Genomic DNA, 15,148 nt, shown 5'->3' with positions numbered 1-15,148 from the left:
TTGATGATTTCACTTCAATTGACCTCCGTATCAACCTAAACACTCTTTAGGATTTATTGCGAATCTTTACTTAAATCCGCAGACTGTCCAACAAATTGCGCGCCGGTGGCCCATGCGCCGAGTAGTGCGCCAGCTAAAAAGTAAATAAAAAAAAGTCAAAAGATCTTGCCGAGGAAGTGAATCAATTTTAGGGCTCGAGTCCTAAAATGGAGAGCAATCATAATTGTTTTAGCGATACAAAACATAAGAAACAAAATTGTTCGTACCCTCTCGTGTTCAAGTTGCAAGCGATAAAAATCGTTTTGACCGACCTACAACTCGGCGCATAATCGATCGGCGCGCAACTTATGTGGTGGTCTGCGGTTTTGAGAAAAGATTCGCAAAGTGCCCAACTAGAACCAGACCATGGCGTGTAACATTCGAAGTAAAGAGGAAGTGATCGAAATGCTAAAAATTCTCGAGAAGCTCAATATTTCCAAATCATCCGTGCGTGATAAAAAATTATTGAAATTTGTTTTTCCTTTCCAAGATACCACGGAATTCGGCCCAGAGTAGTCACAAGAGCTAAGAGATCGCAACTGATTATGTTAAATTTTAAAATCATGCAATTTGATGCGTCGAATTGTAGTACACTCAACATTTGTTGTTCCATATGGTTATATGAACTTAAGGAACCATATGATTTTTTTAAGGCAACAATAATGAAACATTTTGTGATCTAGAACTCGATCTCTCCATGACGAATCTACCGACAATAAGATCGAAATGACAGAAGAACGAAGTAGAAAAAAAGGGACAAAAGTTGAAACTATTTGTTCAAAGAAGGAAAAATTTCAAACATTTCTTTTAGATCTTTTGTCCTTTCGACCATTTATCTATGAAGCTTCTGAACAACAAATAACGACTCATTCGGTTAAATAGCACTCGGAATATTGACGACGCTCCGAATAAAACAGGAGATTTTTTTCAATATATGTTTTGCGATATCGCCACGTGCAATTGCTGGGAGAGGGCTTATTTCGATACACGTAAAAGCATCACACATGTCAGCGCAATGCTTTAATGAGACTAAGGCATAGAAGACGTATCCCCACCATCTCCGAAAATGGTGCGAGGAACGAACAGTGATTTAATTGATTTCTGCTGTTTGGTCGTGATGGGTATTGAAATAGCTTGACGGTTCTACGAAATTAATTCGGTGACCGCGAGGACGAGTGTCAATTTGGATGGCAATTAGCGGTTCCGTTTCCGTTCCGATATTGGGAGGTGAGGTAGGGCAATATTGACTATTGCTGTGAAATAAAAATCATGTTCGATAATTAAGTCTAATTTAAATTCATCATTCGCCTCACCTGCAGCTCTCATTACCGGAGTAATTTGATGTTTGTGATGTTGTTCGGCGTAATTTCGAGATACAAGCTGATCTAATTATTCGCTGCTTTGAGTTCTCTTTGTCTTTGATGCGTGTTTCACTCGAATATGTGTCGCGAGCACATGCAATGCAAGTTTAACAACTTGTTAACAAGTTTCTTTTTGATGATTCGAAGAGTAAACAATTTCTGCTGAATGTCGGCATGCACCAGGTTTCAGAACAACACGCCAATTCAACGGCGTTAGCAAACAAATAAATGCATCAAACTCCGAACTGTTGTATTTGCACAGCAAGACTAATCCATTATTTCTAAACTATGATATGATTGCACGGTCGATTGTTATGCGGTTAATTCTAATAAATTATTTCTCCTATCTACGGATAGAAGAAATAATTTATGGTGTTCCTCGAGGCAGCATTTTGGGGCCAATATTATACAATATTTTCACATCGGACTTACCTGAGTTACCTCAGTGATGTCAAAAATCTTCGTTTGCTGGTGACACAGGCCTCTCAACCAAAGGACGAAGCCTGCGTGTCATCTGTAGCAAATTGCAAAAATGGATATATTTTCTGCTTACTTGCACAAATGGAAGATTTCTCCTAATGCTTCCAAAACTCAACTAATAATATTCCCACATAAACCAAAAGCTCTTTATTTGAAACCTTCAAGTAGACATGTTGTCACGTTGAGAGAGGTTCCAATAAATTTGTTAGATGAAGTTAAGTATCTAGGGCTCATGCTAGACAAGAATTTAACTTTCAAAAATCACATTGAGGGTATTCAAGCCAAATGTAACAAATATATAAAATGCCTGTATCCACTTATTAACAGAAATTAAAAACTTTGTCTAAAGAACAAGCTTTTGATCTTCAACCAAATTATGATAAATGTACGGCTTGGCCTCATTTTTCAATTTGTTGCATTAATTACTTTTAAAAGTGATTTGCTGTGGTCAAAATCGAAACTCTATCTATAAGCATGCCAATTCATAGTTGATAAAACCACATTATTCCCGAAATTTCCCGCGCATTTATTCGAATCGGTATAATGACAAATGGAACGAAACCGCTAACACCCACCGGAGGCCAACGAGAATAAATCCTCGAATGAAGCCATTAAGCCGACGATTTCCTTTTATTTCACGGCATTCCCCGAACCATTTTTTTTTTTTTCAAATCGAGAACTATGCGCCACACTCGATTCCCACCAATTTGCTGCTCGAGTCATAAACGGTGTGTTTCAGTGGGTTTTTGTGCGTGTGAAACTGACGACGGCTAGGCTCATACAAAAGTGACCGAAGCCATTACACATCACAGCATTCCGAGCGTTATATTTGGCGTGATATCGTCGTCGAGCCTATTTTCCGACGAACCTCACGCCCACGCACCGACCGGATGAGGCGAAATGGGAGAGGGAATTCCGGTTTTTTACAACTTCTTTCCTTTTTCATTCGATGCAGCCCCAAGGTAGCTGGTGTGCATTATCAGATCGAAAAAGTTGGCCTTTTTGGAGGCACTTCATAACTTCGTAAAAGTAACTGGCTAGTATTTACTCCCGGATGGCTGGGAATACGATGAGAATCCTATGTAAATTCTTTTTGTGTGGTCTTAATGCATGAGTTTTTGACTAGCTCGATAAACACTTCATTAGAATTCAGTGGGTTAGTAAGAAGTTCGAAGAAAATAAATAGGAGGTATGCATATAGATGTACAGCGATATTGGAAACGAAATGTAAAGAACAACATTGGCACCTTTTTTTAAAACTTATCATCAAATGTAGGATATTATTGTTCAAAATTTCCCAACTATATAAGGAAGTCATTTTTTTTAATTCCTTTATTGGTATCATTCCAAACATCACATTCATTTCTTATATCAAGGTGTTCTGTGTTATTAGACAACACTATCATCCTAATTTGGTAATTGAAATTTAAGATTTTATTAACATTTTGTTAACAACAATTACATATCATTTGCCGTAGCAGCTCATATTTTAACAGGTGACTTGATTTCAATTTTTTTCAATTTATTTAACCTAAAAATATAACGCATTATTCGTGGCAATAGAAGATTGTAATATCTCTCTCTCTCTCTCTCTCTCTCTCTCTCTCTCTCTCTCTCTCTCTCTCTCTCTCTCTCTCTCTCTCTCTCTCTCTCTCTCTCTCTCTCTCTCTCTCTCTCTCTCTCTCTCTCTCTCTCTCTCTCTCTCTCTCTCTCTCTCTCTCTCTCTCTCTCTCTCTCTCTCTCTCTCTCTCTCTCTCTCTCTCTCTCTCTCTCTCTCTCTCTCTCTCTCTCTCTCTCTCTCTCTCTCTCTCTCTCTCTCTCTCTCTCTCTCTCTCTCTCTCTCTCTCTCTCTCTCTCTCTCTCTCTCTCTCTCTCTCTCTCTCTCTCTCTCTCTCTCTCTCTCTCTCTCTCTCTCTCTCTCTCTCTCTCTCTCTCTCTCTCTCTCTCTCTCTCTCTCTCTCTCTCTCTCTCTCTCTCTCTCTCTCTCTCTCTCTCTCTCTCTCTCTCTCTCTCTCTCTCTCTCTCTCTCTCTCTCTCTCTCTCTCTCTCTCCTCTCTCTCTCTCTCTCTCTCTCTCTCTCTCTCTCTCTCTCTCTCTCTCTCTCTCTCTCTCTCTGCAATTTAGGAACGAAAAATGAGCGTATTTAAAAAATGTTTAGGATTGGATTTTATTGATCGCTCTTTTCAAATATACTTTGTTTGTAAGCTGGAATAGCTAATCGGGTTATCATTATTTATTAGTTAAATGTCCTGGAAAACTTATTCCATTTCAAACAATCTCAAAGTTTTGAGAAAATTTTGATTCCGATTTGACAAAAAAAATGTTTCTGTGACGCTTTTATCTTCAGTTATGATTTTCGAACGAAAAGACTTGTACAAAAAATCTGGGCATTTTTCACAAAACTATGACCAAACGCAGGAATTAAAAAGTAGTAGGTACATCTTAAAAATTTCCGTGATTGAAATTTATAAAATTCTGTTCTCAAAAATATTTCTTTGAAAATCTTACACGAGTTGGAACATAGTTTTCCCGGCTTTTCTTTACGAATTTTCTCAACGGTGAAAAATTCTGTGGAAAACTATTTCCAGTTAATATTTTTTTATTCCTGAGAAAATTTGCTTTCATTTTCATAAAAAAAAAAACTTTGTTTCTACGATGCTTCTTTCTTGAGTTATGATTTTTCAAAGAAAAGGCTCAAAATGGCACATTTGCACATCTTTTACTAAATTGACTATAACTCAAAAACGAAAAAAAAACACCATTTCAAAAGTATCAGCGATTAAAGCTTATGAGATTATCTTCTCATAAATATTTTTTTGAAAATTTTCCACGAGTTGGAGCATAGTTTTTCCGGCTTTTCTTTACGAATTTTCTCAACGGTGGAAGATTTCGTGGAAAACTTTTTCCAGTTAATATTTTTTTTATTCCTGATAAAATTTGCTTTCATTTTTATAAAAAAAAACTTTGTTTCTACGATGCTTCGTTCTTGAGTTATGATTTTTCAAAGTAAGTATTGAGGATTTTGCCCTCCAATAGACTCACACTCAAATAATTTTGTCCCACCAAAATATTCTCCCACCATGTTTGCCATATATTGGATGGCGTCGTAGCTAACAAAACCAACAAGTAACGCACATGTAACGCATTATGTTGAATTGTACTTTGAATGCGAGGTGCGTGCTTCTATGAAAGTGCCATATAAACTGATATGTGAGTATTTATTTTTCCTCGTTGAAGATGAGCACGATAATCTATTCCTCAACTAAACGAACAATAGTGTCAGAGCAAAATAAAAAAATTCCAACTGAGTTTTCCGGGAAAATAAGCGACCCTGAATTTTTCTCATTTATTTTTATTCATATATTGATGAGCCCTGCCTGTGAAAAAAGTTTCATGAAAATCTAAGACCCTTCGGCTCATTTGTACGGAAATAAAAAAAAAATCCCCTGCTACAAAAACAGTAGTTTTAAAAACTTTCGAGAGCAGAAAGAATTTGTATATTGTTCGTTTAGTTGAGGAATTGATTATCGTGCTCATCTTCAACGAGGAAAAATAAATACTCACATATCAGTTTATATGGCACTTTCATAGAAGCACGCACCTTGCATTCAAAGTACAATTCAACATAATGCGTTACATGTGCGTTACTTGTTGGTTTTGTTAGCTACGACGCCATCCAATATATGGCAAACATGGTGGGAGAATATTTTGGTGGGACAAAATTATTTGAGTGTGAGTCTATTGGAGGGCAAAATCCTCAAAAATTTATGTGAAAACATTTTAAATTCTAATAATTCTTCAATTGCAAATGAGAAACATTGCTTCAAGCTTTATCAAATAAGTTTAAACGTGAAACATACAAATATTTTTTAATGCTTAATGATAGCTTGTGGCAAATCATATAGTGTCATATTTAACATGTTAACAAGTTCGTCATCCATGAACTTCACTGGAATACGAAAATAAAGACTCAGATAAACTACAGAGACTCAGGAACGTGTTCTTACAGCATGTATCGTTCTGGATGAGGATTGGCCGCATAAGCCGCGTGGCGCAGTACGAGATCTTCAGGCTGGATGGATTGGCCGCAACGGAGGACGGGATCTATCGGGAACGTAGGCGATACAGGACACTGGATGGCAGCTGGCTGGTCAAACGAGCTCGCTGACAGGATCGAAGTCAGGAGGAGCTCGGATGGAGGACGTGTTAGAATTAATTATTCATTTTTAATCGGGTATCTCAAATGTAACGTAGACTAGCTTTCATTACAATGCACGAACGAGCTTTTAGTCGTCTAACGCTCAAGGAAACTTTCAGAGTGATCATACACTGAGGCAAAAAAACTTAATAATTTCTTAAGGAATAATTATGATTTGGCGCCACAACGATTATTGTTGAACTTTATAAGTTTTTCTTATGACTTTGGTCAAGAATTCAATTACTAAATTTCATAAGTCGGCCAATGAAATTCAACAACAAACTCAATGATTTTTGCTTACCTAAAATTATTGTTCGTTTAGTTGAGGAATAGATTATCGTGCACATCTTCAACGAGGAAAAATAAATACTCACACGTCAGTTTATATGGTACTTTCATAGAAGCACGCACCTTGCATTCAATGTACAATCCAACATAATGTGTTACATGTGCGTTACTTGTTGGTTTTGTTAGCTACGACGCCATCCAATATATGGCAAACATGGTGGGAGAATGTTTTGGTGGGACAAAATTATTTAGGTGTGAGTCTATTGGAGGGCAAAATCCTCAATATCATTTTTGATAAATTTTTGCCTTTTGTTTCAGGCGTGTCCAAAAATTGACATGTTTGAAAACATGTGATCGTCTATCGATTAACTTGTACCCAACATTGAAAGCGGTGCAGTTCTTGTAGCGATTGCTATTGTAAACTTGCCAGTGAAACGAAATCATATTTTGCGTTGTTTAATTTGAGAGTGTATGGTCAAGAGTGTAGAAGTCAGTGTAGAGTTGAACGTAGGCTCATCTCTCCATCGGTAGCTTAGGTCAGTTGTAGAAAAAGTACGAATAAGATCGGTTCATAAACACGTTGTCAACCATTATTCGAAGTGTTTTATTTGAAATCCGGATCCAAGTCTTCAGATTCAGAAGTGGGATACCATCGGATGACCGGCAGCGTATAGCGGAAGATCGGAAACGTAACTCCGAAAGTTTTGAAGTGCGACGAAGGATCTTTTTTCACGATGCCAGTGACGAGAAAAATGGCGGCGAAAACGAAGCGTGAGCAGTTGGAAGACGAGCCGTTCTACGATGTTGCAAGCGATGGGATGGACGACGACCAGACCGACGGCAGCAAAGGAGACACACAAGCGCAATTACCAACACAAACGCACAGCTTTGCTCTTCACCCACACGACGTTGGCAAATTAATTCCGGAATATTCGGAAGGTGACGGGGTGGTAAAATGGTTACGTCGAATCGATCATTTTCGTGTTCTGTACGGCTGGACGGAACAAGTGTGTTTGCTGTATGCTTCAACTCGTCTGAGCGGCGCAGCGGCCAATTGGTACAGAAGGCAAGAGGAGCAAATTTTCAACTGGCCGCAGTTCAAGGATCAGCTGATCTTGACATTTCCTGAAACCTTTGACGAAGCAGACATCCATCGGCAACTGGAAGCTGTCAAGCTTGAGAAGAACGAGTCATACGAATCGTATGTATATCGTGTTGACGCTCTGGCACAAAAGGGTGACTTCAGCACTTCAGCGACTCTGAAGTATATCATCAAAGGACTCCGCTATGATAAAGTGTTTGCAAGTTTATTGTCAGTGCAATACAAGTCGACGTTGGAATTGTTACGTCACATCAAGTGGGTTGCATCGAATTTGAACATGATTCCTCAAACGTCAACACGATTCGAGAAAACTGTTGCTTTCAACGCATCTGAATCAGCAAGCCCTTTAACCTGCTTTAACTGTCGTGAGTCTGGTCACAAATCAATCGATTGTCCGAAGCCTCCACGTAAGGAACGATGCGGTAGGTGTTTGAAGGTTGGACACGCGACTGATAAGTGTTCGGCAGCGGCGTATCATCCTAAGCAGAAGCAACCATTTCAGCTGGGTACGAATGCGACTGGACGGAGCGCAACGAACGCGGTATTCCCGAGTGATCAGAGGAATGCAGTATCGGTGGACGAATCTTCACAAGCGATGGTAGAATTGCATGTCGCCGAGGACCGCATTCGAGCCTTGGCCCTCGTGGACTCAGGTAGTTATGCTAGTCTTATAAAATATAGTTTGTTACCCCCTACTATTCCAATCAGAAATACTAGAGAAGAGATAGTCGGTATAAATAGTATCAAGGTGAATGTTGTTGGTGAGTGGAATATCTAGAAGATGATAAGGAAAGAAGTTTGATGAACGAAGAAGAGTATCAGGATGTGGAATATTTGGTAGAAGAGGATACAGATGTTGAATATGAAGATGTTGAATATTTAGAGGATGAATACGAATAATCTCTTTCAGATGAATGATGTGTGCAGGATGGCCGAGCTGTAAACTTGCCAGTGAAACGAAATCATATTTTGCGTTGTTTAAGTTGAGAGTGTATGGTCAAGAGTATAGAAGTCAGTGTAGAGTTGAACGTAGGCTCATCTCTCCATCGGTAGCTTAGGTCAGTTGTAGAAAAAGTACGAATAAGATCGGTTCATAAACACGTTGTCAACCATTATTCGAAGTGTTTTATTTGAAATCCGGATCCAAGTCTTCACTATGAAAATTATTTCAAGTAATGGTTTTTAAATATTTCAATGCTCTCACTTATGAAACTTATGATCCCAGCTTCGAAATAATTAAGCGTTCAATGAAACCATAATATGGCTGGTTCATAAGACATGAGTTATGGAAAACCGAAGTGTTTTTGCCTCAGTGTATTGCAGATCATTAATTCTTTTTCTTTTGTATCCATTCATTCGTAAGCTCATTCATCCTAGCGCAATTCAGTTGGTAGTTTATAGTTGATAGTTTATGCATCGCTAGTGAAGTACGTACATCAAAGACTAGTACGGGAAGATTTACATATCATGGTATCTCACAGATATGTATCAAGAATGAATCTGTGAATAAATAGTTTTATAATGCATCAATGCACGAGTTCACTAATTTGACGTTTGAGCGTTGCCATGGTCACGTATGTAACACGGCACCGCTCAAACGTCAAATAGTGAACTCGTGCATCGGTCCATAGATTCCATAACTTGAACTGTTTCGTAGTTGCCGAAACATTTTTTTGAGGTTTGAGGTTGATCCATATGTTTGATTAAACATTGGATTAGAACCTGTCCGCTTGCCTTTGTTGGAAAGGTATTTTCAAATCATTCTCCCGGTTGTGTGTGGTTGTGGATTTGTCTGAAGAATTTCGGAGATCCACGGAACCAGTCCACTGATTAACTTTAACAGGTTATTGGCCCAGGACAATATTAACTGACGGTTTACTTTTGATTTCTCAGATTTACAGAAATGGAAAATCGTTTGCAAAGAGTATGTGTTCCACTTTTCAAAGGAGATGAAAAATCATTTCCATTTTAGAAACGTAGAAAGGAACAATACTTAAAGCAAGAAGGCCTTCTGTACACACTTGAGAAAACTCCTGATGAAGAGGATCATGCTGCGCCCACCGAAGGGGCCGATGCTGCAGCAGAAAATGCTCGTAAAGAAAAATTGCAAAAACGCTTGAAAGACGATGACGACGCCGTGAATCAGTTTTGGTTTGCTTTGGATGACATAGCTATGGGACACGTTCTTGATTGTCGTTATGCGAAGCACATCATGAATACGCTGATCCGAATATACCAGCCACGAGGAGCGGTCGCTATGATCGGCCTCCTAGCTAAACTTTACAGTTTGAAAGATGGAAGGTATGCATCGCTAAAAGAACTGTTCGCACAGCATTCAGATGTGCTCCGCCAACTTGAGACGATGAACTAAGTAATCCTAAAGCGGAAAAGTTAAACACCCTCTTGGTAGCTATCCCGGAATCCTATCGCCACGTGATTGAAGCATTATCCGTGCTCAGGAAGGACGATCTCGAAGCCATGTCCGTAGAAGCAGTGCAGCGCCTTTTCCTTGATGCTGAGGAAGCAGCCGGAGCAAACGGAGGACACCAGTCCCATCGACAGCCACAACCAGGCGTGGCATTAATGGGTCAAGAAAAAGCACCTAAAAAGAACGTCACGTCACGTGCTACGAGTGCGGGAAGATTGGACATCGTCGCAAAAACTGTTTCGCATACCGGCGAAACAAGAGGCGTCAGCAACAGCCAAGACAAGCAAATGGCGGAGGAAATGGAGCGCGCCCGATCGTGTGCATCAAGCGCAGGTGCATGATGAGCGCGATGACGTGGCCTTGTTGGCAAACGTCGCTCACCAAGTGGTCGAGATGCAGCCGGCTATCATCAATGATGATCTGCGTTGTGGTCCGACAGTTCCCATTGAACCGATGGAGGTTGACGAAGCCAACCATGGGGTCGAGATAGTACACTTGGGTACTTCTCAAGATCCGGGTTCGGACAAATCGGAACCTGTCGAGTCAATGGATGTCGACGACTTAGCCCAGGCATCTGATAAGGTAGCGCCGGAAGTATCTGGAGACCAAGATGATGATGCCGCATCAAATTGCAAGGCCAGCCAAACCATTATCCGACAGGATGGAGCTTTTATGGTTCGCATCCCGTTGGGTAGATTGGACACCAACAAAATTGAAGACGAAGTAATCCGAGCCGATCGTATCCGTCAGTTGGGCAAACGTCGTTTGCCGTTCGACTGTTTTCTTGATTCCGGCGCTTCTCGCCATATGTTTTATGACAGTCGAGCATTCAATGGCATGGGGGAGATCGAAAAGCAGCGGATCAAAACAGCCAAGGATGGTTCTGAATTATTCTGTAAACGAGCTGGAAATGTGTATCTGCGTTCTGGAGGCAATAAAGATTCGTTAGTATTGTATAGGCAAATTTAATGCGCCACCAGCATAGAGGTCGCTAGGTAAGAAGGAGAGAAATGTCATTGAAAATGTTTGTTTACGTCCAAAATTTAATTTTTCGACCCAAAAATTAGCTCATAATCAATTAATTATTAAACTATTTTCCATTGGCATTATCATTTTGACCCTTTATTCTTGCGATACGCATGATTTCACAACAAATTTAGCCACAAACAATGAATCCGGAAGTTTATAACTTATGTAGCCAAACACCAATTTTCCAATTTTATCCCACAAATCGTACATGAGCACTGACCGGATCTGTACATTTTGGAAAGAAAAAAAGTTTATCATGTTTTTCAATGCTCTCTGATCGTCTACAACATAACTATTCCCAGAAAAAGTGTAATATGTGTGCTCCTTCCTATGCTGCACACGGTGCGTTCTCAACCCAACCTCTTTTATGACGGTTCTCCTACTAGCCACCAGATGTCGAAGTGATCGTTCAGCTTTGAAAATATTAGCCTATAACGTTTTATTCATTCCCGAGATACATTTCAATCTGGTTTCTGTGGCTGAAATTGAATCCGCTGGTTGTTCCGTTGTTTTTCAAAAAGGTGGCGATGTTATAAAGGATGAAACAGGTAAGCAAATAATTCATGGGGTGAGAGATAATGGTCTCTACCGGCATGAGGTTTATTTAGCTGCTGATAGCGAAGAAGCAAATATAGGTAAGGTGTCCGATAGCTTGCAAATGTGGCATAACCGATTAGGCCATTTGGGAGATTCAAGCTTAAAGAAACTGATTACAAAGCAAATGGTTGAAGGACTTAACAGTCAATTATCATCATTTGAAGGAAATTCAGTGATTTGTAGAGCTTGTATCACTGGAAAGCAAACAAGATTACCTTTTGTAACTTCCGATAAACCTAGGTCTAGAAGGCCGTTACAGCTTATTCGTTCAGATGTGTGTGGCCAATTGCAAGAACCCACTTATAACGGCTTCAAGTATTTCGTGAGTTTTGTTGACGATTTTATTCATTTCGTAAATTGAATTATCTTTATTATAGAGACTTTCAAGACTCATTTCGTAGTAGTTTACTTGATTCGTAGCAAAAGTGATGTGTTTGACAAATTTAAGGAGTACGAGGCATTGATCACTGCTCATTTTGATTCGAAAATGAGTACATTCAGATCAGACAATGGGGGAGAATATTTTGGAAATGAATTTGTGAAGTTTTGCATTGAAATGGGTATCCAGATGACACCAACAGTGCCGTACACACCGCAACAAAATGGGGTTTGCGAACGGATGAATCGTACGCTCATGGAAAAGGTTACCCTAGTAGCACACGAGTTATAATTGAGGCAGAATAACTCTTATATAACTAGATCTGGTCATATAAGAGTTATTCTGCATCAATTATAACATGTGTGTTACTCGGGTAGGGCAATGATGCACGATAGTAATGCACCTATGTATTTGTGGGGGGAAGCTCTTTACAATTCAGCTTACGTCACAAACCGTAGCCCCAAAGACAAATTAAAGACCCCCATGTCCCTTGCAGTTGCCCAAAATTTTATGGCTCATAAGGTAATCTAGAATGCCGTTCAAAGTGTACTGCGATCTGTCAAACTTGGGTACCTTTTGCACTACCGAGGGACCAAATGCAGTACTAGAAGTGGTACCCAATCTGAGCCCGAGTGGGACGGACCTGGTAGCCCTACTTGTGCATTGTTCGTTACCAAAACGCTATATGAGATGTGGTTCGGTTCGAAACCCGATTTGAGTAAACTTAGAACATTTGGGTGTATCTCATTTTCTCATATATCCAAAGAACACCGCTTGAAATTGGACAAAAGAAGTCAAGTTTCAGTTTTTGTGGGTTATGGAGTTAATGGATATCGATTGTGGGACAATGATCAAAGAAAAATCATAATTTCTCGCGATGTTGTGTTTGATGAATCGCAGTATTTTTTCAAAAATACTAACGAAAAGGATGATGGTTCAAATGAACGTCGTTATTGTGAGGCAGAATTACCTGCCGTTCAAAATGATCAACCAACCCATTATTCAGATATAGATTCAGTTCACAGTACTGATGATGAGGAATTCGTTGAAGCTGAGGACGACTTTGAGAATGGAGGTGATCAATACTTGCGAAGAAGTAGACGGAATCATAGAGCGCCAGGATGGTTGCAAGATTTTGAGACAAGTTTCTATATCTCAGCACAACTAGAAAATATTCCTCAGAGTATACACGAGCTACAGAAGCTTAAGGCTAAGTAGCCCGTCATTCGTTTTGGCAACAATGATGATTTTTCAGCTTGCATTTCAAAGTGATAAAACTCAGTCTTGATAGTTTATATTTACTCGAAAATGTATCACTGTACGCGATAACATGCATGAAGTATGTTGATACTTTTTCAGCTGTGTCAGTGCAAAACCAATTTGATTTTCTTTTTTTATTCGAAATCGTGAGATGAATTGGCAACAATCATCAACGATACGTACAAATTTCAATGACGGCCTATTTCGCCTTAACGATTGGCCTAAATTGAAAGAAGCGATCGATGAGGAGTTGCAATCTTTATCTTCAAATAACACGTGGACGTTGGTTAGTGAGCTTCTAAAGGGAAGAAGAGCTATCAACTCAATGTGGGTGTTTATGATAAAAGATGTTGACAATACTCATCGATATAAGGCGCGACTGGTGGCTAAAGGCTGTTCCCAAAGGCCAGGATTAGACTACAATGAAACTTTCGCTCCTGTAGCAAAATTGACGAGTATACGAACAGTTTTGGCAGTTGCAGTTCAACATAATTTGTTTATACATCAAATGGATGTTAAGACTGCTTACTTAAATGGAATTCTGGAAGAAGAAATTTATATGAAGCTTCCAAATATGGGAAAAGACGTTGAAAAACTATGTAAACTAAATAAAAGTCTGTATGGACTTAAACAAGCCGGCAGAAGTTGGAATCAAAGATTTGATGAAATTATGATCAAATTAGGATTCAAAAGATTAGCAAGTGACTCTTGCTTGTACATATCTCAGGAACGAAATTTGATAATAATTTTATACGTTGATGATATTTTGATCTTTGGAGAAACCATCAATCAAATCAAATGGATCAAAGTTGAGTTAACCAAAAACTTTCAGATGAAAGATTTGAATGAAGTTAACAATTTTCTTGGATTTGATATTAAATATAATAGAGAAATTGGAAAAAATGGTAATTTCGCAAGAATCGTATGTTAACAAGATTCTGAACAAATTTGGGATGAAGGACTGTAAACCTGTAAACACCCAAACTTGAAGTGGAGAAAATCAGAAAATATAACTGATGCTCCTTTCAAAGCTTTGCTTGGATGCTTGCAGTATTTGGCCTTGGTGACAAGACCCGATTTAACTATTTCTGTTGGTTTGCTAAGTCAATTCCAGAGCGCCCAAGGAGAAATTCATTGGACCGGTCTCAAACGGATTTCACGCTATCTGCAAGGAACCAAAAAGATGAGACTGACATACAAGCGATCGACTGAACCCATCCCATTGATCGGATATGCTGATGCAGACTACGCCAATGACGAAGAAGGTCGGAAGTCGAATTCTGGGAATGTCTTCATGGTTTTCGGGAATACTGTATCGTGGAGCAGCAAACGTCAACAAATCGTAACCCTGTCTTCGACGGAGGCTGAACTGGTATCCCTTTGTAATGCAGCTAAAGAAGGGATATGGTTGTCACATTTATTGAGTGAGATTGGGATAAATTCGAACCCATTCACAATTTATGAAGACGACATACCTTGTATAAGGATTGCCGAGGACAAAACATGTGGACGTAAAGTATATGTATATAAGAGAATTGATTAAAAATAAGAAGTTGAGAATAACATATGTATCAAGTGATAATCAAATTGCAGATTTCTTCACGAAACCCCTAGCTAAATGTAATTTGATGATTTGAACGGGCTAGCCTCGCTAGGATCTGCGTGGTCTTAGCGAACTAGCTCTTCAACAATAATGACATTTTAAAAATTTCACATGCGAAATAGTTAAAGATTAACAACGAAATATTGCAACTGCTGTTGCTTCTATGTTATCCAATATGATTTTGTTGTTCATTCTGGCAATTTATTGGTAGCGTCAGTTGTAATGTCATCCGAAACACAACATTTCACAAGTAAAGCGTGGAGCGTGGTGGAAGCTGCATGAAAATTTGCTCAAAACTTGAAAAATCAAAGGGTGTCGATCTTACCCACAGTGTCGGTTTTACCCTACCTTTACCTAACTATACTGGCTTGCATCACGCTACCA

The sequence above is a fragment of the Aedes aegypti genome, chromosome 2, assembly GCF_002204515.2.
Source record: "Aedes aegypti strain LVP_AGWG chromosome 2, AaegL5.0 Primary Assembly, whole genome shotgun sequence".
NCBI lineage: Eukaryota > Metazoa > Arthropoda > Insecta > Diptera > Culicidae > Aedes > Aedes aegypti.
The sequence above is the reverse complement of the archived record's forward strand: the minus strand, read 5'-3'. Positions refer to the sequence as shown.